The 25330-nt window shown below is 39.1% G+C and overlaps 1 protein-coding gene across 1 annotated transcript in view; it reads left to right on the forward strand.

Moving 5' to 3' along the window:
* The window catches only part of LOC148369271 (chemokine-like protein TAFA-3), a 136943-nt gene that overhangs the window by 83630 nt on the left and 27983 nt on the right, over positions 1 to 25330 (forward strand). The window lies entirely within an intron of this gene.

Here is a 25330-nt window from a genome sequence, read left to right on the forward strand (position 1 = left end):
GACAGTAAATTTAACTAAAGAACATACATCAGAGACACACAAACTAAGGTATGTCATACATTTCAGTGATTAATGAACCCAAATAATTTTTAAGCTATAATGCATTTTATATTGTTAATTAGTTTTGCCATATTTAACGTACTTTGCAGAAGTCTGGGGCAACCATTTCTAAAGTTCACTCCATCCGCTTTCATACTCCAAAAACGTGCGATAAAAATGTTATAGACAACGCAGGATACTGTGACCACACCAATATTTTATTTCTGCAGTCCAAATTATTAAAACTGTTTCATGTAGTGGAGTTTCCCACTTTACAACTACTATTTAAACTGAACAAAGATGTACCGCCAGAGAAAATCCACAAATTATTGATTTTTTTTTTCTAATGTTAAAAATAAAGTTTAATTCATTCATTCGTTCATTCATTTATTTATTCAACTGAACACCCCTGTTTTAGAATAGTCATCACTCCTGCAAACATTCAGAAATTTTTTTGGGGGTCTATTCCGGAAGCACTTAAAATTGTGATTAAGGGCTATACAAATAAAAATGACTTGACTTGACTTGACAATGAAACTAGGGATGAGCACAGAATTTCATGCAATATGACAAAAGGTGCTTATTGTCCCCAACACTGAGATTAAGAATTCATCAGTGCCTTTTGTTATTTCAGCTTTTTTTCCTAGAAAGGCATTATACTCTCCAAGAGCGAAAGACCTCGAATTCCCAACAAATGTTTTAAAGACAGCCATGTAAGTTACCACAAATGTTAAAATAGCTTAACAATTGATGACTAGATACTTTTAATTTTACAGACTTGGAAGCTCTCCCAGAAAGACATTCTATCTTTCAAATCATTACAAGTTTTGTTAGGATCAGAATCTTTCACAGTCAGGTATGTCACTCTACAGATGAAAATGCCTAAAGGACTCGGCACTTTAGGTTTTGCTAACTCAGTTTTTCCAGAAAGACAGTCCCATCTTCCATACCAGAACAACATTTAATTTTAACACACTGCCTTGCCGACAGTTCAACGAGTTCACCTGTATGTGAAAAGATACATAATAAGCCGACTCAGCACTTTTGGTTTTGCTGACTCAGCATTTTTCCCCAAAAGACATAACACTCTCCAGGACAGCTTTGCCTAGCAACACCATATTTCACAAGCAGTAAGGTAGAACACACCAGATGTAAAAACAATGGAAAAATCTGACATTCATGTCTTTCCCAGAAAGACATTCGACTCTCTCAGGCCAGAACAAGTGTCGCGTCTCAACGTGGCTAATGCTCTAATGGTGCACATACAGTTTTAGTTTGATTAAAACATTTTCCATGCGCAAACTCAATTTTAAAATTTAGGACAATTATAATGGATGGTAACCCAATTTATCAGTGATCATCTGGTTCACTGTAGATCTTTCTTCTCCTTCCTTTAATTCTTAACTTATTCCTCTTATATTTATTATTTATAGATGTTTTTATAATGAATTAGATATTTCAATGTATGCTTACTGAGTATATCATAATATAATTTATACAATCATTCCATAACAAGAAGTGTTTGCAATTGGAACAATAATAAGTTATTTTTGTTTGAGTATCAGTTTTATTGTCACCTTGGCAGCACATTTTGCTTTTTATTTAACAACAATTTAACTTATTTCTCTGATTAAACAAGGAAACACATTCTCAAATAATCTAAACTGTCTTGATATATATTTTTTCTAAATTTAGGAATTATTTTTAACATCAAACATATATACACCATTTTCAAAACACCTCTAAAAATCGTGCTTGGTTTAAATTAAAAAGATACATTTGTATTTATTTCTTCTTCCACTTTAATAATGATCATTTAAAATAAATCCTAATACAATCATCTTAAAACATTTTTCTAATATTACAATTTTTAAATAAGAACAAAATATATTAATAGAGTTTGTATATTTTTATATATCAGGTGTTGATTTTGTATATTTAATATATATTCTTAAAGCAAAAATGATATAAATGAATCATACAGTTAAAATATTGCACACAACTTTGATTATTAAATTCTCATTTAACTAAAAGAAAAACAACAAAATCAATTGGAACGTATGAAAATAATGTATTGTTCCACCTGCAAAAAGTTTCTGTTCATTTAAAAATAGAGCAAAACTCAAAAAACAATTACTGTACTTTATTAACTAAATTCCTGGAAAATTATTAACAAAATGAATAACCTATGGCTGCACTGCAGCTGAGTGCTCAGCGCATATGTGCCGCTGTTCTGATGTCATGGGTTCAAATCCTACTAGCTAACAGCCTTCCTTTGTGGTGTTTGCATGTTCTCGCCGTGACTTAAACGCTTTCCTCTGGGCAATCCGGTTTCCCTTCTACATTCCAAAAACATGCATGTCAGGTTAGTTAGCTGGTCCATATTGTTCCTAGGTGTGAATAAACGAGTGTGTTGTTTTTTCTCTGTGTGCCCTGTGACTGCCTGGCAACTAGTTCAGGGTGTCCCCTGCCCACAGCTCCACTGGGCTCTAGCACCCCTGCGACCCTACTGAGGATAAACGGTACAGATAATGGTTGGATGGATGGATGAATAACCTAAAAAAAGAGTGCCTTAGCTCAAGAAAGGTTGGTAAACACTGGTTTAGCTCCTCTCAATCCCTTAACACTGCGTATAGCATTTGGGCAACACCAGTGAAGTGTAAAAAACAAAGTTTTAGAGGTTTGAAATTAGTAAAACACGACTCCAACAAAACTGTTATGTGCTTTTTGATGTTTCGGTGCACAAAAGGCCAAGGTCCTTAGTATTCTGTGGTAGTCCCGCGCTGATGGATGCAATGCTCTTTACTTTACCGATGCGTTGGGATCAATGCTGATGCCAGGAAGGAGACGGACAGCGAAAATGGAGATCTAAGGTGCTGCCTTTGCAGATACCTCCCTTGTCTCTCTAGCTAGTTCTATCTCTCTTTTTGCTCTTTATTTGAAATAATCCCTTGTGCAAGCTGCCTGCTAGAAACACTCACATCCACCAGCATATGCATCACTCTTACTCTGTCCCAAACTAATACGACACGGTGTCCCATGCCGAGCATATGCTGCCCAGTGCAACTTTCATCAGATTACCAGATTAAACACAGAAAGTTTTGCGTGTGAACGCGAACACTTGTGTGGTCACGTGTATCCGTTTGCAGCTTATGTTTGAAAAAGGACGCAAACATCATGTTTGTTTAGCTTCCAGGCCTGGCCTCTCATGTTGCCTAAATGTGGTTAAGAAGCTTTTATTTTTAGTCTTTTGCTGTTGTGAGTTAAATAAAACAGCAGTAATGCAGCTTTACTAATCCTCTCACACACGACTAATCCTTGCAGAACACCACTGTAAATACTCTGTGGGTTGCATTAAAGCACAAATCACTCAATCCCTCACTGGGTGATTTATGCTTTTTTTTGGCTCAGATTAATTGAAATTTCTCTCTCCCTATTTTATCCTTCCTGATATTACTTTTGTTGTTGATGTTTGCCTAATTTACTCAATTTAAATTGATGTAATCAAACATGGAGTAGTGTGTGTACTGCAAATCTTTAAAAAATGAGGATGATAGATAATAAAGTAAAAAAAAATATTTCCATGACTTCTAGTTCAGTTGCAAGATAATTTACATTTCTTTCTGTGTTTCTCTTTTTTTAATATACCACATTTTCAGTAATATAAGTCGCTTTTAGAGTTTGGCCGCGGGGGCAACATATACTCCAGATGTGACTTATCCGGGTATATATCTTCACATGTTATTTTAACACTAAACCTCAAGAGGGCAGTCTAGGCCTGTGTAGATAATTTCAACATTGCCCTGTTGTCCCCCTTGTCTTACCAAACGGGGTACGAATGTTCAGAAGATACAGCGTCGTTTCACCAAATTAAATATTTTTAACTTGCTCAAAAGGGAGTTTTAAACAAGGTGCAAATACTCTTTGCTGTATTATTCTATAACATTATTCCCTAAAACGAAATCCAAAGTCATTTTTGTGACATTTGCACAAGTGACGTATGCTCGGGGTGGAATTTCAGGCAGGAGAGATTTTTTTGAACCTGTTGTGAAGTGAGTTTTTTTGCTACAGCACAGATAAATCATAAAACTAAGAAGACTAAACAAAATGGCACCAAAAAGAAAATCGTATATGCAGCAGAAATCAGTAAGCGGGCAGCAGTAAGGGAGTTGGGAGTTAACGAGAAACTTGTTAGGGATTGGCGAAAAGCGTTAAATACTTGTACTGAAATGAAGGGTAAAATCTAGGTGGCCGCTAGTACAATGTGCTGCAGGCAGAGGTTTGTCAAAAGTGCAGTTGCATCTCCACACTCAGGTAGTTGCCAAGGAGATGAATATAAATTACTTTGCGGGAGCACCGACTTGGCGTTACCCCTTCGTGCAAGGCAATCGCCTCTCTATTAGAGCAAGGACAATGATGCCCAAAAAACCACCAGCAGACTTCCAAGCCAAGTTTGACAGTTTCAGTGAGTTCATTGAACAAGATGTAAGCTAACACAAAGTCTGACTTAAGTGTCGTAGAAGCTGAAAGAGAAAACGAACAACGGATCATCTTACCCTGTCACAGAGGATACGATTTGATTGGATTTAGTGATTTATAGTGAAGCTGATAATTTCGTAGGCATGTTCTCTATGCCAAAGTAATTCAAATAACTCTTAATATGTTATCTCATGGGGCAGCACGGCGGCGCAGTGGTTAGCGCTCGTGCGGCACAGTTCATGTCATGGGAACCTGTCGTGGGTTCAAATCCAGCTCCAGACTTCCTGTGCGGAGTTTGTATGTTCTCCCCGTGCTTGCGTGGGTTTCCTCCGGGCACCCCGGTTTCCTCCCACGTTCCAAAAACATGCATTTCAGGTGAAATGGCCGGTCCAAATTGTCCCTAGGTGTGAATGAGCGAATGAGTTGTCTGTCCCTGTGTGCCCTGCGATTGGCTGGCAACCAGTTCAGGGTGTCCCCTGCCCACTGCCCGGAGATTGCTGGGATGGGCTCCAGCCCCCCCCCCGCGACCCTAATGAGGATAAGCGGTACGGCTGATGAGATGAGATGTTATCTCATAGGCGGTATGGAAGCGCAGTGGTTAGTGCATGGACGGCACAGTTCTGAGTTTATGGGTTCAAATCCAGCTACCAGCCTTACTGTGCGGAGTAAGCGTGTTCTCCCATTCCTTACCTGGGTTTGTTGCGGACATTCCGGTATCCTCCCACATTCTAAAAACATGCATTTTAAGTTAATTGCCCCTAGGTGTAAATGAGCGGGTGAGTTGTTTGTCTCTGTGTGCCCTGCGACTGGCTGGCAACCCCTGCCCAATGCCCAAAGATGGGATGGGCTCCAGAACCCCTGCGACCCTAATGAGGATAAGCAGTGCAGATGATGGATGGATGGATATTATTTTATTACTTAAATGAACAGGGATGTCAATCATGTGCTGTTCATATACAGTGCAAACTTATTCAGCGTGTTCACTATTTTATTTTAAATTGTCTTTTAAGATGACATCTCTTTGCCGTTGGATTCTATCAAATACATTTCCCCCCGAAATGCGATTTATACTTCAGTGCGACTTATTTGTGTTTTTTCCTACTTATGCATTTATGGGCTAGTGCGACTTCTGGGAACGGCTTACATTATTTTTTGCTGTATTGGCAACTGCCCATGTCCTTCTGTTGGCTTCAAAAGTCTTTTGGTGAGCGCCAACTTTACTTAGGACTCGGCGACTTAGGATTCACAATTTGTAGAAAATGGACATTAGATTATTATTAATTTAACATCAGAAACACATATAGCTGCGGTGATCAGATCTGATTGCAAACATTTGTTTTTTTGTTGAACATGTATCTTGATTTCGATCCAAACAAGAATAAGAACAAGAACAAGAATTCTGACGAAGACATGGTTAATCTTATCTATCCCGGCTGACGCTCAAAGAAACTGTGCGGGTCAGATGTATCGACATTTCGTTCTGTATACACGTGTACACGAATGACAATAAAGTAAATCTGAATCTGAATACAAACTGAAAATCCAATTAATCTTATACAATTCACTAACAATGACAGACACATTTATAATTTAAATAACAATAAAACACTTAAAAAAAAAACTGGCGGGAAATGAAAACAATACAAGCCTATTTTAGATATTTAGCAGTGATTGCCCACAACCTCTGATGATTGGAAATGATTCATTCCAATTCATATTCATTATGGAGATCTAAAGTAATTTTCAGGCTTAAACTAAAGTTTAGATAAATGTCTATTTAGAGTAAAATACTTCCCTAGGAAAGCACATAAATGAACAATAACAACACATTCTTCTCTATAAACTATAAAAAGGCCATTATGTTTTATACTGTCAAATATAACCTTGTATTTCCAATGTCTCTCCATGAAGCAAAATAATGGGAGCATTAAAAAAAAGAATGTCACTTCCATTCCTACACTGAGAAAGATTTAATGACCTCATTACCAGACATAATGTTATATTGGTAGATTGCGTTCCTAAATTGTATGCCAGATATTTGCAATCTGCAGTGTATCACATATTTTCTTGTGCGCAAAGGAATACCAATAAGTATGTTGTAAATTAATCATAATAAATACCAGGACCTTAGAATTTTACAAAATGCGTGTGGACCAATGATAAACATAGCCAAGATTGCAAACGCTGGAAAACCACAAATGCTGCATTATTCCCAGTCACCAGTGGACATACAGTAATGCTTACCTTTCTATATCAGTAGGAAGTGCTGATGTAGGCTCAGTAAAGCTTTAGGATTTTGTTTGCCTGAAGGTTAAACACCATGGCCTTTAGCCATACTGCCGTAAAAATAAGTAAACGTTCTGGTTTGTTTAGAGTGGAGAAAAGCGCAGAAAGTAGAATGCTTAGAAATTGATTTTACTGGTGACAGGACTTTGGTGCTTTGTCAGATCCATTCCTACAGAGTAATAACGACCACTTATCAGCCCAACATTATTTTTTTCTTCTTCCTCTGCCTTTTTCATCTTTCTGCCACTGGGCCCTGCTGCCAGCCTGGCCGTAAACACGGCAGGGTTTCTGCTTCGTTTGAGCAATAGTGCGAGAACGGGAGAGGCTCAGGAGGAGATGAGTGGAACAACCTAATGATCTGTCCTGACCAGGGCAAAGTGCTGATGCGGGCAAATCGCGCTTTGATGAATTGATGGGCTTAATGTGCCAATTGCGGGTTCTTGTTGTGTCATTAGTCACCGTTGAGCAACCAATGAGGTTGCATGAGACAGGTTAAAATGAGATGACGATTTGATTTCAACCTGGAGATATTCATGTTCTACAAGAGTGATTCACAGATCTATTGACATTTATTACAAAACATCTTTCTCTGGAGCACTTCAGTGCAGAAATTGGCGCAAAACAAACAAACAGAAAACAACAGGAACACTGAGTCAAGTGAAAAGTATTTAATATGACGTGGCCAGTCAATTAAAAACACCACAACCAGTGTGTTTTCCGCCTTAGTCGGTTTTCATCAAGGTAAGCTGCAGTGAAGTGTCCAAAAAATGCCCTGGTACTTTTGTTTCAATGGGTGGGGCAAAACATTCAGCAATGTAAAGCATAGCATCGATTAGACCAGAAAAACAAATCTCTTTTAAAAATAAAAATAACGTATTTCATAATCAAACAGTGGTATTGACAAGTGTGAGGTGCGTTGTTTGAGGTGCCCTTAAAACCGTTAAACGTTAAATATTTTCTCCACTCACTATATATATATATATATATATATATATATATATATATATATATATATATATATATATATATATATATATATATATATATATTATATATATACATATATGTGTGTTAACAATGTCCAACTGAGTTCAAAGGGCCCATGTATTTTATTTTCCACGTCACCTATTTGTTTTACTTTCCAAAAAGATTTTTGGGACGGAACAGACTAGGTAGGAAAAATGGGGGTGAGGAGAGTGCTGGAGAGAGAGCTCATGCTCATCCCCGCGGGGTATTTTTGTTTATATTTGTTTCTGTCACATGAAAATGGTGATAGTAAGCAAAAAGTTCTTAAAGAGGAGTCCAAACCGCAACTCAAACCCTAAGAAAGATTAATAAAGAAGAGTATATTCGAGTTCATCTAAGAAATGCATGTACTTGCTCGCGCACCATGAACAAGCTGAGGCGGCAATGATGACACAAGCCAGGAGATGGAAACAGCGAGTAGAAAGCATCCAAATTTTGGATAGTTCCTTTAAAAAAAACAAAAAACAATAACATCAGGCTCACCATTTCAAACCTGAAAAGTATTTTGCTCTTGGCTTGTACATCCAAAATGACTCTTTATGAAGCTGTATGTTCAGTATATTTCCATTTAAATACTGCAACATCATTTAAACTGTTTAGTTTCCTACTAAACTGGCAGTAGATCCACTATCCCGATTGTCGATTCTTTCCTGTGTTGCCGGCTGATATTGTCATTAGGTCATATATTACATCGTTGTCACGGGTTATCATTGAGGCAGTTGAGACGTGTGTCACGCTGTATTGATTGAAATGATGGTTAATAGGGCTGCACGTTTTTGGAAAAAACCTAAATGCGATTTTCCAGACCAGTATTGCAATTTCGATGTGATTTTCTATTTTAAAGGAAAAGTGCATTTTCTATGCAAATTTTCTTTTTCGTAATTAATCCTAGTGAGCAGTGTTTCCCATAGAATTTTGTGAGACACCTGTGGGTGGACAGTGTAAGGCAGGGGTCTCTCATATGCGGCCTGCGGGTGATCATGTGACACTCCTGCCGTAGTATGAAAATTTGAAGGGACAGTTGTACATTAAGTGCCTCCTAGTGGTAGAAAACAAGTCAATTATTAAAAAAAACTGTCATGAAACGGGTCAGGAAGCAGGAAGTAGAAACTCATTTGCGTAGATGTCCTCACACTTTAATTGAGAAAGAAATGTTGTCCAAAACACAAACGGACCAGACCAAAAAACAAAACGGGTCAAACACAGGCAAAACTACAAACTAGACATTTCCAGAATTAAACAGAACTTGCAGGAATCTCTCAGAATGTTACACCAAAGTGCAACAAAGTCCAACAAGCACAACAAGTATAACCAAGCATAAACAAGTTTTCAACAACGATCTGGCAAAGCGCAGTTCAAAAGAGCGCGTTTGAGTACCCACAGAAGAAAATGCGAGTCAGCCGGTGTCAAGGGGCGGGGCCAGCTGGGCGCCATGGCAACCGTGCGAGACCTGACAAAAACCCAATGTTGATTTATAAGAGATCCAAAATACACGAACTATGATACAAATGTACTACGTCACATCGCGAGCAATATCAATAAGATTTCGATTAATCGTGCAGCCCTAATGGTTAATGTCCATCTCAAAAGATGCTCTGTCCAAGGTGTTTTCTGAATTCTGCGTCATTGAGATTTTCTATTCAAATGATATTTCTATTTGGTTGACCGGGTCTAGTTAACCCTAATTCCTATAATTAGCCTCGTGATAAAATGATAATGACATAACAACTCATTCAATACCAGCCTTACTGAAATAGTTTTTTGACATCTATAGCAGGCAATAGCAGCCTGGCTAAAGCGGATCTTTGATGTCTATAGCCATCAAGGGCAGCCCAAGTTTACTGGACGCTTGACATTTATAGCCGTCAATGACAGCCTAGCTAAAACTAATCCTTGATGTATCTGGCTCCGATGGCAGCCTAGATACAATGGAATTTTGACGTCTACAGTCATCAACGGAAGGGCAGCACGGCGGCGCATTGGTTAGCGTGTGTGCGGCACAGTTCTAAGGTCTTGGGAACCTCCTGTGTGGGTTCAAATCCGGCTACCGGACTTCCTGTGCGGAGTTTGTATGTTCTCCCCGTGCTTGCGTGGGTTTCCTCCAGGCACTCCGGTTTCCCACTAAGGTTTCCCACATCCCAAAGACATGCATTTCAGGTGGATTGGTCGGTCCAAATTGTCCCTAGGTGTGAATCAGCGAGTGAGTTGTCTGTCGCTGTGTGCCTTGCGATTGGCTGGCAACCAGTTCAGGGTGTCCCCTGCCCACTGGCCGATGATGCGGTGCGGTTAATGAGATGAGATGAGTCATCAACGGAAACCTAGCTTGAATGGGTTGTTTGGCAACCGAGTCAAAATGGATCGTTAACATATATAGCTGCCGTTGGGAGCAAATTAGTTAATTAATTTAGAAATGCATATGAAAGTGGGTGCCCTTTGCGCTAATGAGTAACAAAAAGTAGCTCTAGGCTTGAAAATGCTTGGAGGATTCAGATCTAGGACTTATAGGCATCTTAATTTAATTATATACTTAATCTCTATTTTAATCACTGCGGTATTAATTTTAGATTTAGTTTGTACAAAATAGTTGAGTTAACTTTACAAAGATAAAAGGTAAAAAATTGCCTGCAGTAACGGTGCACCACATATGAACCACAATAGCTCATTCCATTCCGACATTATAAACGCTTTTGTCAAGGGAGGCCATAATGTTATTTAAATTGTGAACAGCACTGAGTCAGCACCACGGCACTGCTGCCACTTAATGATCCTAAAGGGCTGAATTAAGTTTAACCGAAGGCGTTGGAGTTAAATAATTGAGTCATGTGCACTTCCTCTTTCAAAAACAAATGGCATAGACTCTAAAAACAAATGCTATTTAATGCAAGATCATGCTGTTTTTGTGCATACATTTCCACCGTAGGAAACATTATTTTTATATTCTATGTTATCTTAGTGCAGGCATTTCACCTTTCACAGAATCATTGGTCGAGGTAATTGATAGATGGCTGTATGTCATGATTACTGATTCGGGGCACCTGAGGCTGCCCCGGTGGCGCCAACAGCCCTGGTCGCTGATTGGCTCCATGCCACTTTTTAAACCCCTCGGCTCCCTGTTACCGGCGTCCGATCGTTGCGAACGTTCAGCTCCCGCTAAGACAAGCCTTCCGACCCTGACTCCCTGTTTTTTGGCTATCGTACGTTTCCCGGCTTCAACCTGTTTCCGTTTGATCACGTCTCTGCTCCTGCGCCCCGACAACCCGACCTGCTTTCCCGTCTTCGACACCACTATCGCTCGCCAGAGAAGTGCCACTTCTGCGTCCCAGCGACCTGCTCCCCACAACCAACGATCACTGGATCGTGGGTGCCAGCTTACGTCTCCTTCTCAATGAAACTAAGAAACTAACTCAATTTGGTTTCTGTCTCCGTTTCTGGTGCCTGACACTGTACTCATAAAACGAGAAGAAAACATGGAAACGAGTGAAGATGACATTCATGACACTATTCTGAATTGGTTGAAACAAACTGCCATTCAGCTACACACGCTTCCAACTTTTCTTTAGAATTTCAAGATAAACCCTTTCCACACTCGGCTGCCCAAGATGACAAAACTTACCACAAATGTCAATTCACTCCGCTTGGAGTCAAGCTTAAAATGTTGCAAAAATCCCTAATATTAGCCACTTAAGCTGTTTATGAATGCCGGAAAGTGCGTACGCTGTTATGAGCGGCGGTGTACATTGCAGCATATGGGGCTGTCCAATCTTTCACGCCGCGTAAGCAGGATGATAGCAGGCCATTTATCTCGAGCTGCAAAATGACACATCCACAATGGGGTGACATAAACAACAACAATAACTCATTCACATGCACACTCCTGCGCTGTCATGGACACTTTATATATTTATACATACCCATGTGCACAAACACACCTACCAAAGTGAAATACACGCCATTTGACGTTTACGAGCATCCGTCCTTATTCCTCTGACGGGGAGAGAATCCACACACAATGTTTTGCTCATCAACATGCCTGCTGTGGTATTGATCAATCCCCCCCAACTGACACCCCCCACTACCTGTTCATGTCATAGCAAAGTGAACCAGGGGGAGGTGGAAGACAAATAAAGTCATCATTTTACATCGGTCTCCAGACTGACTACAAACAAAAACGAGGGCTGAACGTAGCACTAGTGTTAATTTAACTGTAATAGACCATCTGTTCACTGAGTTGGCATTGACAGTTTTCTCTTATTTAGGTGTTAAGTGTTTATTTACCACTGGTTATTTTAGTGTGCACAGTAATAATGTTAAAGTAACAGCTTATGAGTAAACATCTGACAATTACTCATCTGTGTTGGGATCAAATGCGTTAGAAAAGGAACTGGTTCCTGGAACACAATTTTCTTGGAATCAAGTATTGTTACGCGTAACCCATAACATTTTGCAACTACTGTCATTACTACTTGGTGTGTTACTACATTTTCCAATACTTTCTAAAGTATTTGTCCTCCGATTGTTAAGTATTCCTGCTTCACTTAAGTTGTCGCATACATCCCTCAATCCAAAAGATGCAGAATCTGAAGGGTGTGTTTACCAACAAAATACAACTGATTACAGTTATGGTGGCGCCATCACAAGCACAGAGTGCGAGGCTGTTGAATTTTTTCTCACAGAGATATTCTCCCTACCGTGTATATACTTGCATAACAGCCAAATTTATAACTAAAAAATTAAATACTGAAATCGGGGAGACAGCTTCTGTGCATTCTTGCTTGTGTGTCACCTGTAGCAAATAGTAGGCAGCGCGTGGGGAGGGGCTCACCCAGGGAAAAAATAATAATGGTAAATAGAGCACAGAATTTACGATAAAAAGTCTGCTGGATTTTGGTCTTTTTTATAATACACCAGAAAAAAGAAAACATCTTGAACAGTGCCCAGAAAGAGATCTTGTGTGGTATGACACCCAAAGACAAAATTAATGTGGGGTGTTTCGGCTAAAGGTTTGTTTGGAAGCGCTCACTTTTTTTTCAGTAACATGCTCAACACTGTACTTCAGTAAACATATGGTCCTTATCCATGAGTGTTGAATTAACACTTGATAGTTTACTGTGTAGAACCCAGACCTTAAGTTACACCCCAAAATACATGTCTGAATGGAGGGTTCCTTGAAATGAGGAAGCAGTTACAAAATCGTTCAACCATCAAAGAGGAGACAAAAATGAAATTGGAAGGAAGGACTTAGTTGAAAAAAAATATGCCTGGAGCGTTTGTAGAAAGTCACCTCCAGTCAAGACTTAGCAATTAACACAAGGTTCTCCAACATGACGAACAGGACCGCACACTCCACACATGCACGCACGCACACACACACACACACACACACACACACACACACACACACACACACACACACACACACACACACACACACACACACATGCACATAAAACCAAAGGGCAATGCCTCACTGGTAATGTTGTGTTAATACATCTGAGCATATGAACATTTTATATGCAATTGGCTGCCCTAGCGTTTTGCCTGTAGTTAAAATTAGTGCAGGGTGCTGCTAGCGATGGTGGCAGAGGGCCTCCTAATAAGTCAGGACACACCGTGTACCACCCGCTGAGTCCTGTCACTTGAGCTCATACCTGTCTTTGATGAATAGGAGATGGCGCAAAATTGCTCAATTCGTGGAGTCAAGATAATGTCCCACCAATAGATGTTATTACTATGGTGGCCAACATAGAAACAAAAAGTTAAAAGCAAAATCCTTAAACAAATCCATATGAATTTTGTATTCATTCATAAATAAATTCAATTATCTACCCTCATGCTTTTTTACTTCATTCCGCAAACTCTGTAAAAATAAGATGTGTAGTCAAACTATGGGCGGTCCAAAGCATTACTATCCTTGATCATTGAAAATTTGCCTTTTTAACTGATATTCTTTCTCACACACCAAGCAGGACAGAAAACAAGGCAGTCTAAATGATTTCAGTTTAAAGCTCCAGCAATGTCCAGTCTTATTGTCCTCTGTCACTAAATTGTATGACTTGAATTTTCAATAACTCTTCACAGTTTATTCCGAACACCAAGGTCTCTAATTTACTGTGAGTGAATTATCTGCCCTTGCTCTGTAATGGGCGGAGCCTGTAACATAAACTGAAATCCTAAAAAGAAAAAGAGAAAATTGGCATATAGCTCAACCCAAGACACCATTACGACCGCCTCTCATTTGAAAAAAAAAATAAAAAAAATTAGTGACTTTTTCATACTAACAGCGACTCCAGCACGCAACTTTTTTTACACAAAATTGTCATTATAATCCGATTACTTTTTTTTTCAAACAAAGATTTACCGCACTCCAAACTTATCGTCAGGCAGATCCGCCATTGTTGTTTTGGTCTCGCGGTTGGTTGCGCGAGTTTTCGTCTGCACGCAGATCTCGGCAAGCAAGATCTCGTTGCTTCGAGATTACGTCATTGTTGTGGTGGTTGTTGTCGAGCGAAAGAGAAGTATGCCTCCAAAAAAAACAGTATTTCATGCAAACAACACAAAATTGGTAATTTCTTCAGTGTCAGTAATAAGTGGAAACATAATGCAGAAAGTGATAAAAACGGCAATCATTCCGGCACGAAAAAAACGGCAGAGAAATTCTTGAGAAGATCGCATGTGTTGAAGCTAACGATTCGACGAAAGAAAATAAAATACTCCTAGCAAGAAAAGGACTTTTCTGCCAAAATGGACTAAATTATATTCCTGGTTGCTCTATGAGGAGGATGATAATACAGGCTACATGATTTTCCAAATCTCATTCTGTTGGTGCAGCTTGCAATGACATCAGCTGTACATACCGCAGGTTGTGAGAGGGGTTTCAGCGTCCAAAACAGCATCCTCGCAAAAGAGCGAAAGCGCCTCAATATCGTAACACGACACCAGCTTATGGAGGGGCATCTTACCAAACAATTGGACCTTGAGAAGGCATTACAACTGTGGTGGGACAGCAAACCACAAAGAATATATGAACTGAAAAACCTGAAGTGACAATTGCTTTGTATTACCAATTAACTGTGATGATTAAAATTGCATGAATATATAGACTAAAATTTCAGTAATGTTATTTTGTACAATGTACAATATTTTTGTGAACTGAAAAATCTGAAGTGATAACTGCTTTTGCTGCTGCTTGCTGCTGCTACCAATTAAGTGTGATGATTAAAATGGAATGAAAATATAGATTTATATTACATATTTGTCGCCGATTTACAATTTAAACCTCGATAACACTAAATTTGGGGGACCCATAGATCTCTGTTGAGACCCATAGATTTTTGAGCATGCGAGTCCCCGGAACCCATCCCTTTTCAGAGGTAAAATGAACACTGCCAGTATTAAAAACAGAATAAACTTCTCAAAATGAAAAAAAAAAAAACCTTTTTATTTGTAGTCAGTTTGTATTATTCTTGTACTTATTAGGGCTGCATCATTTTTGAAAACAAAACAAAACAACACTAATTGCGATTTTTCAGTCGTATTGTAATTTGTAATAATGTGATTTTCGATTTTGAAAGAAAAGTGCATTTCTGTGCTTGTTTTTTTGGGGGGGAACTTAAACATAGTGACATGCAAGCTCTCCTCGAGATGACGTCCTCAGAGACTTAGAGTTTTCAACTCTAGCAAAATAACAACTATAAATCTACAAAAAACAGAATTGCAGTTGAATAAATAGTCTTTATTTTCATGATACAAAATGACAACAAAATTGTAGGGCTTCTCCTTATAGAGTAAGATAGCGGCGAGCATCTGGTAACCGCAACCTCTGCAAGGTTTTTGCGATAATTAAAATAGTCACAAATGTAGCAGTTTTCATGGTCCGTTTCATGGGTAATGGATCTAGCGTTGGTGACCTGCCATGTTCGGCAATGGTGGCTTAAGAGTTGTTAGCCTAGCCTTTAGCATTCCCTTCTGGCGCTTCCACAGTCAATTCCCGGACATGACAAAAATTCAGGGAGCACATGCTGTTGATCAGCTATTCTTTGCGCTCTTCAGACTGTCCTAAGAGTACGATTTAATTGATTAATTCATTTCATGTAACGAGCCGCTAAAGCACCGGCTGTCGCGTTTGTGTTGGTGACCAATTGTGCGCCCGGCTGTTTGACTGAAAGCTTACACCAAGCTATCAAAGCCGTGCACACAAGTCTTGCAAACTTTGCCCCGCCTTTATTGGCTAGTACCATTAAAACCTGCTTCTTAATTGGCCAACACTGTTAAACCCCGAAATGTGACAATTATTGTTGGCTAAACATTCCATCACTAAAATAACAAAATTGAATTATAAATCCTTGAAAAAGAAACGCAGTGTTTCGCAGTTACACTATCGCACTACATTACATATCGATTCGATTTCGGTTTATCATGGAGCTCTAACACTTTTTTTTTTTTTAAATGATTATTTAATTATTTTTCAATGTATTAGTGTACTTATTATAAGTTATTTCAATTAGGTCTGACAAAATATATTCGTTTGTTCATTAGTGTCTAATTTTAATAAAGTGTTTGCTTTTGTACTGTACCTGTCAGGCAGGACGAAAGGGAGACTGAGATCACTTGCGCTCGTTTCTTGGTTTTATTGAAAGGAAGGAAATGAAAAGGTGGGATTCTTCGATCTGTTGGTTGGCGGTTTGACGGAACTTGACAGGCGGGTGAAGGCTTGGCGGGAATGGTCGCGGACAGGCGTAATTGTAGTGTTGTTGGCCGGGGCTGGAGAAGAAGGGCATCGTAGTATTCGGAAGAGTGATCAGGAGTCAGACGGGCAGGGCAGGTCGTAGGCAAATTCGGAAACTGGTCGGCAACGGAGATCAAGCAGAAAAACAGGAGGCAGGCAAAGAGTCGGAGGTACGGGCTTTCTGAGCAGATGGCAACAGATCGCATAGTACAATCAGACAAAGTGTTACCGGAAGCTGGGGATTTAAATGTACAGGGTGCGCCAATAAGCTGTCCTGGCTGTTGGCGCAAAATCCTGAACGCAGGTGTTCCCAATCCGGGTGATTGTGACAGTACCAGGACCGTTAGTTTGCACAATGTGAAATTTTACCAGTAAATCTTCCAATTTCGTCTTTTCCACTTGAGGGTTTCTAGAGTTGTATTAACTGAGGAAAAATTGCGTGTCAGTCTCCTTTAACGGTTTTTGAATAAATTCACGTGCACAAATAACTTCCGTCAGGAATTTATTGGAGAGTGAATTGTTGTTGTAGTAGTCCTTGTTCTTAAATTAAAATTATGTATACTATGTAATATAGAATTAAATTTAAATGTAAAACAAGGGCAGAGAGAAATATGTTAACGAGTATTGGACATGATGGAGTAAAAAACAGGTAATGGGCATTAGGGAGTGGTGGAATTGTGTGTTCCTCCCATTTTCTCTGTGCTAATCTTATTTGCAGGCACTATAACAGAATGTCAATGTGTCCTGTGTTTACTATTCATAATGGATCGTACCTTCTCACTGGAACGTAATCTAATTATTAGCATAAATGCTTGGACGTGCGTGCACTGATGGGAGCAGCCACACATGTGCGCACACAAATGCTTTAGTACGAACAATGTAATGTAATTAACAGAGCAAGTGTTTTGAACTCGCACTCAAAGAACTCTCTGAACATGATAAAGGAAAATCAGACACCCCTCCCTCCTGTGCTCTTTTGGATGTGCCTTGTGAAAACAATACAGAGACAGCTCACTATTTTGCGCTCTGGTTATCGCTTGTTTACTGCTTTGCTGAATTTTATCGAGCATTGTGATCTGCATTTTGATTGGCTAAACAGAGGAAGAAGTTTTTCATCACCGACAAAGTTGGACCTCTCCACCCGCAAAACCTGCTCAGGAGCCACATGTGGGTCTTTGGCGCTCCCGAATGACTTTCTGGCACTTTTTCAAAAATGTTTTATGATAAGGAGTTATATGGTTTCTCTAGGAAAGAACGGATGTTAAAGGCAATTTTGCAAAATGTCCACATGAAAGCGGCATAGTATCTCGTAAATTGGAGTGAATCGGTCCTTTTTTAAATAAAGTTGAGCAATATAACAGAAAAATTACTTTTAAAATGATAACTTGACAGTACAGAAGTTATTTTGAAAATAAATACTACAGCCTCAAAATTAGATTTGTTCATGAGCAATAAATAAATAAACAATAAACAAACTTCGTGGAATTGATGTCTCACAGGGGATTCTGCCTCCTATTAACCGCGAGGTAATACTGTACATCACATTGTTTTAAGAAGCCTTGTCTCAAACTCCCAAGTCTCTCAAAAAACGAGCAGTGATTTTATTTTATTTTTTTTCTTTAAGTTGAGGGCAAAAAAATAAGTGATCATCAGGAACCGTGATCGAAACACTGAAACAACCAGAGACCAAGAGTAAATCATGTAAAAACACTTAAAGCTTCATTGATACCTCCAAGTTATAATTTGCTGTCAAGCTAAACGATGTTTCAACACGTGTTACATTGTAAAGTCATTATATAATCGGAAAGGCAATGGCGGTGTTTCAAGTAACAAACTGTGAGACTATACCAGCAGAAAGTGTGAAGAATGAGTAGGGGTTTTTTTTGGTCTCTAAGTCACTTTCTTCTGAGACAAAAACTCAAGAGGGAATTACTTTAACTGACAGGTGTATACACTGCTAAATGTATATGATTTGTTGTCTCATCTCATCTCATCTCATCAGCTGTACCGCTTATCCTTATTAGGGTTGCGGGGGGCTGGAGCCCATCCCAGCCTGTGACAAAATATATTTACAGAATAAGAGTTGGCACAGGTATATGTGTATTATTGTTTTATGCTTAGTTTTATGAGACATGAGCTCTGTTAAGCTTCTGCTAGGAGAGATTGATTGCTTTCAGATTAAAATGTGCTTCAAGGTGGAATTTCTTTTGTACATTGAATGTTATATATTACTGTGTGAAAACTACTTATAAAACTATTTTGGTAATTTCATTTGACTATCATACACATTTTTTAATTAAAATTTCAATTTCAAAACAGTAAGAAAAAGGATAATGGTAAAAAGCCACTGCTTATCTTGGTCCCGCCCCCTTCACTGTCTTAACACTTTTCATATTCAAATATGTTTTTGGGTAGATAAAATGTGGTTGTACGAAATATAAAACAACATTGTGTATTTTCTTGTGTTTTGCAGAATGTGCTTCGAAGCAGGCAGAAAACCATGCCTATCTTTATTTAGACAGACAACTATTTTTTCACATCATAAAATGTGTTATACCTAAAAAAATGTTATTCTTACTCCATTTTGATTTTGTAAGTTTTTTTGTTCATAGATAACTAATTATTTGTGTGCATTATAGTTTTATACTAGCGAGCTGCACACACTAGAACTTGCTGTGAAGACTCAAATTTGATAGAATTATATAATTGCAAGGTATCTTTTTCTTTATATAATTCCAAAATAATTCATTAAGTGGAATTATTGTCCTAGTTGATGAAAAATGTGTATTGATTTTTTGAGATATGTTTATTTTATTCCATTCACAGAACAAAGGCACCACTCTTCCATCTCGGCGATTAAGCCAAACTATCGTGCATTTTCAGGGATGGTTCCCCCCCTAAATATATTCTTTAGACACATTGATCCAATGTCAGCTTGGATGAGAAGTCAGGGAAACGGAAAAAATATGTAGAAGGAAGATAACATTGTCGCAGGAATTCTTCTTTGAGTGTGTCTGAGAGATCGATTGGTGGGTCAACTCGAGGACGGCGATAGAAGTCACAAAAGAGCAGCAGGAAGAGCATCACTGTAACTCCATTTGAATGCGCGAGCACTTGACCACGAAAGGTCAAAAGCAATGGTCCAATAAAATGCATGACTTTATGCAGATGATCCTAAAAACTCACATGGATACGTAATATCAGTACCATGTGTTGAGGAACATTTATTTGCCTTCACGTGTCAGTTTTTATATACGGGTTTACAGATGTGAGATTGGTGAAAATAAGAGTTGGAGATGAATATTCTGGGTACAAATGAGTCATAGGCATTTGCTGTCGAGATTTACAAACATGAAGGCTGAGGTGGTTACTATCATTCTTATACAAAAAATGCAGTCCATGATAATTGATAGTACATACCACAAAGTTAAACCTTCATCATTAGAGGGGTCCCACAGTTAAATAGACTCTTTTCGAGTCAAGTCACATTTATTTATATAGCCCTTAATCACAAAAATGTCTCAAAGGACTGCACAGGATTACAAATACACAATTACCTTTTAGTGACAATAGCCATATCTTTTTGCGAGAAATCTTGCTCAAAACTGCTCAACATTTGTATTTTAGTATTTTATTGTTTACAATATTTAACAGGATGAGTTGGGAAGCACGCCGGCGCAGTGGTTAGCGCTTGTGCGGCACAGTTCATGTCATGGGAACCTCCTGCATGGGTTCAAATCCAGCTCCAGACTTCCTGTGCGGAGTTTGTATGTTCTCCCCGTGCTTGCGTGGGTTTCCTCCGGGCACTCCGGCTTCCTCCCACATTCCAAAAACATGCATTTCAGGTGAATTGGCCGGTCCAAATTCCCTAGGTCCCTAGGTGCGAATGAGCGGGTGAGTTGTCCCCGCGTGCCCTGCGATTGGATGGCAACCAGTTCAAGGTGTCCCCTGCCCACTGCCCGGAGATGGCTGGGATGGGCTCCAGCCCTCCTGCGACCCTAATGAGGATAAGCGGTACGGTTAATGAGATGAGAATGAGTTGGACTTTGCCTGATGTGATGTCTTACACTGGCACCCAGGAATGGGCCTGTTCACACTTCTCCTCGTGAGCTGAAATTGATGTATTTTGTCTCACATTGTGTGTCCACTCAAAAAGTATGGTGATGGACCCAACAATGGCTTTTAAAATAAATAAATAAATAAATGAAGACAATATATTCATGACTAAATATGGGAAATTACAGATTTCAATATTACAATTATTATTATATGTTTTTGCTGAAGAGTACAAATTATGTCAGATCAAGATCCAGCGTTTCTGTTTCCCTGAAAGTGAAAGAAATAAAATAAAGAGAAATACGTGTTATCTAAAGTAGGAACTCTCTAAGACGATAGCATTTTGAAGACGAACGGTCATTTTGGCTAGCTTGCTGGATAAATGCAGAACACAGGATTAAAAAGTCAAAGGCACATATTTGAAATGGCAGCACAACAGGATGAAAGTAATGAGGAGATTGGAAGTTATAGGATGAGAGCGAAAAAAAAATTCTGGGGAAAGAAGGAACATTTCCAATGGGTTTTACTGTATTGTTTTAAGGGCTGTGAAGAATTGAACTGAAGAGTTTGAGTACTTAACTTGTTTCCAAAATATGATTTATTTTGCATGAGCATAGCAGAATTTTTGTTGCTTAAAATACAGTCTATAGAAACAGTGCTGAGGTAGTAAAAAAAACAATTTAAGAGTGGATAAAGATTTTATTTTCTTGCCTTTGGACAACTTTTTAATAATGAGGACATTTTTTTATACTCAGCCTTTAGAATATGTAATGTGCAGTTTGTATCTGTACTACGCGTTCCCGGAAAGTACAATAATTGTTGGAGAATAAATACCTTTTCCCTTTTAGTTTGCAAAGAAAGAGCAATGAAAAGACGATAATGCTTCACCTGTTTGTTTAGTTTAATCATTTGAAAGAATATTCCGAATTGAATGCATTTATTGTCATTTAGTAAATATAATTCTACTTCGTTTAACTTTAGCAACCCCCAGTAAAATTCTCGCTTCCTTCCTCCAACCTCCAGTGAATTGCAGGGTGTTAAATGTTTTTAATGTACTGAGTCCAAATGTGGTCCTTAGTGAGTGTGTGCTCCAGGCTTAAGTGTTCACTCTGTTTGTTTTGATTTTTAGTTTATCCACATGTGAGTCAGCAAGCTTGTTAAATCTTGAAGGAAAATGAAATGCAAACCAGATACCGATTAGAACGATACAGAAACAAAGCGAGTGGGATTAACGAGTATTAAACAAGGCTATCTTTTTTCGTTGAAGGGAATATCCTGATTTGCGCGCAACATACTGGTAAATACGCAAGGGTAAATTGAATCGAAAAATACCCCTTCGGGACTGTAATTATTTGAATGAAGATTTTCTTTGGCTTCAATTATGGAGCCAACATTTGAGTGAGTGACCTCAAATAATCTCAATTCCCCCCAAAATACAAATAGTTACCAATAAGAAACAAGCAGTTTACTGCAAATACGAAAGTTTAATGTAAATGGTAAATGGTCTGCATTTATATAGCGCTTTTCAAGTCAATGAAGACCTCCCAAAGCACAATGTCAATGATTTAAAGCAACCACGTAGCTTTTTCTTCCAAAAGTCTCTTTCGCTTGATGTTAACAGAAAAAACCCTGTAGACTGTTAATATACTCCATATACTCCAAGAGAAAAAAAAAAACATGAGCGTGATTGAAACAGTTTCATTCTGTAGACTCAATTTAATTTTTGAAATCAAATTTAAAAAAAAAAACATTTTCTAGTATCAAAAAGGATTGAGGCTTTTATCTTAAAGTTTATTTGGCAAAGCCGAGCTGATAGGGTATATATATATATATATATATATATATATATATATATATATATATATTATATATATATATCTCATCTCATCTCATTAGCTGCACCATCCCAGCAATCATCGGGCAGTGGGCAGGGGACACCCTGAACTGGTTGCCAGCCAATCGCAGGGCACAAAGGGACAGACAACTCGCTCGCTCATTCACACCTAGGGACAATTTTAGACCAGCCAATCCACCTGAAATGCATGTTTTTGGAATGTTGGAGGAAACCGGAGTGCCCGGAGGAAACCCACGCAAGCCCGTGGAGAACATCCAAACTCAAGTCAAGTCAAGTCATTTTTATTTGTATAGCCCTAAATCACGAAGAGTCTCAAAGGGCTTCACAGATTGTTACACTATATTACACAAACTATTTTCAACCGACAAGAGGAGTAGGTTATTCGTATGCAATGGAGTAGAAGTGAGTTTTAAGTTTAGATTTAAACATTTCCACTGAGGTTGCAGATCGAATCTCAGGGGGAAGAGCATTCCACAGCACCGGTGCCCGGATGGAGAACGCTCTCGAACCAGCCGAAGACTTCTTTGCTCTCGGGATCATCAGAAGACCAGCACTCTCAGATCGTAGGCTTCGGACCGGGACATAGTGGCAGATCAGATCTGAAAGATAAGAGGGAGCAAGTCCATGTATGATTTTGTACAATACTAAGAGAACTTTGAAGTCACATCTTTGGCTAACTGGGAGCCAATGCAGGTTAGCCATAATCGGTGTTATGTGATCGTACTTTTTTGTCCTAGTTAAAAGCCTCGCTGCGGCATTTTGTACTAGCTGAAGAGACTTGATTCTGGACTTCGGGAGACCGGAGAGTAGTGCATTGCAGTAATCGAGACGGGAGGTAACAAATGCATGAATTATTGTTTCCGCATCAGACTGAGACAGTATTGAACGGATTTTAGCAATGTTGCGAAGATGGAAGAAGGCAGTTCTAGTAATTTGCTTTACATGCATCTCAAAGGATAGATCAGGGTCAAATATGACACCTAAATTTTTAACTGAGTCACTCTGTGTGATGTGACATTTGTCAATGTTCACAGCAGTTTTTGCGAATAAGTCCCGGCATTTAGAAGGACCAATGACTAACATTTCGGTCTTTTCAGAGTTAAGACGCAAGAAATTGAGTGACATCCACTCTTTTATCTCAGTGAGACAGGCCTCCAAATTTCCACAGTTTAGTGTGGAAGATTCCTCCAACAGAAGATATAGTTGAGTGTCGTCTGCGTAGCAGTGGAAGCTGATATTGTACTTGCGAATAATATCACCTAATGGAAGCATGTAAATGTTGAAAAGTAGGGGGCCGAGCACTGAACCCTGCGGAACACCGCAGGTAACATTAAAGGGCTCAGATGTCGTTTCACCATATTTAACACAGTGCGTCCTATCTGAGAGGTAAGATTTGAACCACGAGAGGACGGCTCCTGAGAGACCAATCCATTTTTCCAACCGTTCTAGTAGGATATTGTGGCGCACTGTGTCAAAAGCAGCACTAAGATCCAGCAGCAGCAAAAGTGATGAAGCGCCAGAATCCATTGACATTAGGAGATCATTTGTTACCTTGATCAGAGCTGTCTCAGTAGAGTGGTTAGCCTTGAATCCTGATTGCATGGATTCAAAAAGGTTATTCTCTGATATGAAAGCATTCAGCTGCTGTGCCACTACTCTTTCGAGTACTTTAGAAAGGAAAGGTAGGTTTGACACAGGTCTGTAATTACTTAATATTTCTGGATCAAGGTTGGGTCGTTTCAGTGTGGGTTTAATAACGGCGGACTTAAAAGCTGCTGGAACTACACCTGAGGAGAGTGATGTATTTATAATATTTAGAACTGAAGGCCCAAGGACGCTAAAAAGACTTTTAATAAGTGAACCTGGGAGAGGGTCGAACTGGCAAGTTGTCGGTTTGGCCGCATTCACCACTTGTTTGAGATCATCAAGTGACAGTTCACTAAAACCGGCCATTTTCCCAGGGCAGCCACCCTGTCGTGCATCTGTAAATTTCAGTCCTTTAATACGTGTGGTACTAACAATATCTTTTGCAATTTCTTCCTGTATGCATTGAATCTTCTTAGTGAAGAAGACCATTAAGTCCTGAGCAGAGTGTGTCGAACTGTCTGCGATAGCCTGTTGCCTTGTAAGCGATGCTACAGTGTCAAAAAGGGCTTTGGGGTTGTTCTTTTGAGACGCAATCACCTTCGAAAGGTAGGCCGATTTAGCAGAGGCAAGGGCCGCTTTATACTTTAACAAGCTGTCACACCAGGTTTGATGGAAAACCTCAAGCTTGGTAGCGCGCCATTTTCTCTCCCATTTCCTGCATTCTTTTTTAAGGGCTCTAGTTTCATCAGTAAACCAAGGTGTGCGTCTTTTAGGACGTGATTTTAGTTTTATGGGCGCTATTGAATCCAGCACACTAGTCAGGGTGGTATTGAACTCATTCATGAGTGAGTCAATCGAGCCATTGTATTTAGGAAAGGACGCAACTGCTCCAGGAAGGAGTTCAAAGAGCTCAGAAACTGTGCCAGTGCTTATATTGCGTCCGCTAAATCCCTCAGCTTTATTAAGTCTACATTTAGTTAGCACCTCAAATGTCACTAAATAATGATCAGAGATAACAGTAGTACACGGTAGAACCATAATGTTTGAGGTTAAAACTCCTCGAGTCAGAATCAAGTCTAGCGTGTTCCCATTTTTATGGGTTGGCAAGTCAACCAGTTGAGTAAAACCAAATGCATCAATTAGAGAACTAAACGCAATAGTAAGTGAACTGTGTGGGGAGTTCATATGAATGTTAAAGTCTCCCATAATTATAATTTTGTCTGCATAGGTTACTAGTTCAGACAAAAGTTCAGCAAATTCGTCTAAGAAAGTTGTGT

Source organism: Urocampus carinirostris, chromosome 3 (assembly GCF_059441175.1).
Source record: "Urocampus carinirostris isolate Australia breed hairy pipefish chromosome 3, RoL_Ucar_1.0, whole genome shotgun sequence".
NCBI classification, from domain to species: Eukaryota; Metazoa; Chordata; class Actinopteri; order Syngnathiformes; family Syngnathidae; genus Urocampus; species Urocampus carinirostris.